Consider the following 2,901-nt stretch of genomic DNA (forward strand, 5'->3'; position numbering starts at 1 on the left):
TCCGTCTCCGGCCGTGTAGGAGATGTGAAATTTATTAGGTGTCCTTTAGTCCTTTCGTGCTAAAAATTTACAATCTAATGAAAAATGTTCTTCTTTTCTTAGTCAGTATCTTCTAATTTTTCCCCTTCATGGCTCTACCGTTTTATCACCTTCCGACGCTAGCGAAAAAGTCATCTTAGAAGTGCCTTTGCGTAATTCTAAACATCAGCTCCCTTTCTTTGGCATAGGCGAACTGTCTTGTCATTAAACTCCTAAGAGCCCCCTTCCAAGTTCAGAAAGCGAAATTAAAGTTCGTCGTCGTCTGTCTTTACACTCTCCATAATAAACGTGAAATTAGGCAATTCTACTTCGATTTCAGGCATTGACGGCAAAGATATGTACATGCAATGCAAGTGCAAAGTTGCTTTTCCGGCGTTCTCGTTGCGTCGTCAAAACATAGAGTGGTGTTTTGTCTCAAATGGAAACGCGTATGAGCTCGTATTGGGGAGTTTGCTAAAACGTCTTGAAAATATGATATTACATTTCCACTTTGTAATCAACTTAGAAGACTAAAGCCCAGAGATGTTACTTACCTAGACTTCTGTCCCAAGGCAGGAGCTTATTCGAGAAAGTGTTGCGAAAGAACACGAAGGATTAAATGGAATTGCTTCAATTACAGAAAATTAAAACTTGACTGTGCGGTAATAGGCCTCTTAAGTCAATTTAGTTTGAAGTCAATTAGCAGAAAAAAAAAAGGGCGGACCTAGATATTTGTTAACGTTATACGACTATTTTATTATTAATCGACAAATCTTCGGTTTTCTTACATTTTACTCACTGAAATTATATTCAATAAAAGTATGAATACATGCAAGATCATCAAACGATTTCAAGTTGCGAAGTCTCAGGGGCAATGTGTACGCTATCCTATTATAAAAGACCGAAAATATTTTGAGCTGTTGTGGTATTCCTATAAATGTTTCATCATTCAGAGCAGACAAATTGAAAATAATTTTAAGCGAATGACAGGTTTCCTATTAAAATACCTATTCACTGAAAAGCAATGGAAACCGCTGTAAAACGTTTTTAAGCCGCTTGTAGTAGTTTAAGATTGAATCAACGTCAATAGTCCTACAACGTCAATAGTCCTAAATCAGCGATCACGGATCCGATTTTTGGACATTCAGCTGGAAGAAATTGCCAATAGAAACTTCACGGGGCAACATTATACTGACAGTAACTGATATCGAACCCCTCCTCTTGTTCCTTTTGTTCGATGCCATAATGGATTCATGGATCATCCCGGCCCGGAAGTATTGGTGCCCCGTTCTCCGAGTATCAGCTCGCATATGAAAACTTGCCCAGAGCTGAGTCTTTACGAGGCCATTAGCATAATTGTCTTCTTTCGCCTGCCAAATTATGGACTTTTTCTCTTCATCCGCCATTTGCTTTATCTTCATGGCGAGTCATTCATTCGCACTTGCGGTTCCTATAAAATATATATTTACAATTTATGATTAACGTCAAGACTGAAGGCAAATGCCCCTCACGAAGATTTCCAATTCTAAGAATTATTTGGAGAGATCTTTTTATTTTTTTTTTGTAATCTTCGAGAACATGAAAGAGAAATACAAGTTGGCTTAAAAAGGCTAATTTATCACCAAACGACTAAGTCTTCATAATTTATTCATGAATTAATGGTATCGCAGAGGAGCAACTTTGAATGATCTCAGAGTCAGTACTTTTTTTCTCAGAAGATTTTGAATTGCAGTCGGCAATGTGAACTTTACTTCCAGGCACTCATCTCGATTTAACTTTAACTAATGAGCTCTATAAAGAATAATATATTCTGGAGTTCTACTAGACAATTATTGAATCAGCTGTGTAAGGTATAAAGAATTACATGAAAGCGGATATCCACCTCAGCAGGTTTAAGACCTGCAAAATTTTTATTCTTATTCTTGCATATGGAAAATTAGTCAAACCCACCTAAAGCCACAAATATGTAATTAGCAGGTGAAGTTTAATAGCGGATCTACGTAATTATCAACCAGACGTCTAACTGGGAATAGTGAAAAAAGATTTTCTTTCCTATAACGGATACCCTACAACCCTTTTGGTTTACGTCTGCGTGTTGGCGATCGAAGTACTGACGTACTTTCTTTGAGAGTCAAATACCCGTTCACGTTTCAAAGCTCTGTTTTCATTATCTCTGCCGACAATAGACAAAAACACGGGGTTTTGTTTGAGAAATGCAGTCCAAATACACAGACATATGCGCTCATGTCACACTATTTGCGTTGCGTTATCATGTCACACAGGGTGTCACGAGGTGGGATTGAAGGTAATTGTTTTCGTGTACATTTGCAATGTTTGCTACGCTGTCCTTTTTTTATTGAATTGGCCATGAATTTACCTTCACTTTTCCGTAGTTTCGATATTGAACGCAGTGACGGCCGCTCCTCACTAACGCTCCATATTTCCGTGGCCGGCCAGTGACTATCCCCACTACGTGTAGTGCATGCCAAAGTTGTACATGTGCGCGAGTTTCAGCGTCAGTTTTAAGCTTGTAAACCATATCGACGTTAATTCTGGATATCGCAGCCCTTTTATTACGTCATCACGTAATTCGAATTGGTCCTATAATTCGGTCGTGATTAAGTCAATGTCACTCCCACCACCAATAACATAATTATATCGTTGATTCCTTTAATTTCAGTTAAAATCAGTGTCATACATGGCTCAACTTGTGTGCAGTAGCACAATTTTGCATTCAGACTGTCTGAAATATGTATCTGTGTTTTCCGGCTAGATTTTTGACGCTGCTGAATTTTTGTGCGATGACGTTACTCTATGGGCCAAATTGTTTATAAACAACAATTTGTAAAGTTTCGTCCTGATTTGTAGTATACGTAGAGTAAA

The sequence above is a fragment of the Porites lutea genome, chromosome 8, assembly GCF_958299795.1.
Source record: "Porites lutea chromosome 8, jaPorLute2.1, whole genome shotgun sequence".
Classification (NCBI taxonomy): Eukaryota; Metazoa; Cnidaria; class Anthozoa; order Scleractinia; family Poritidae; genus Porites; species Porites lutea.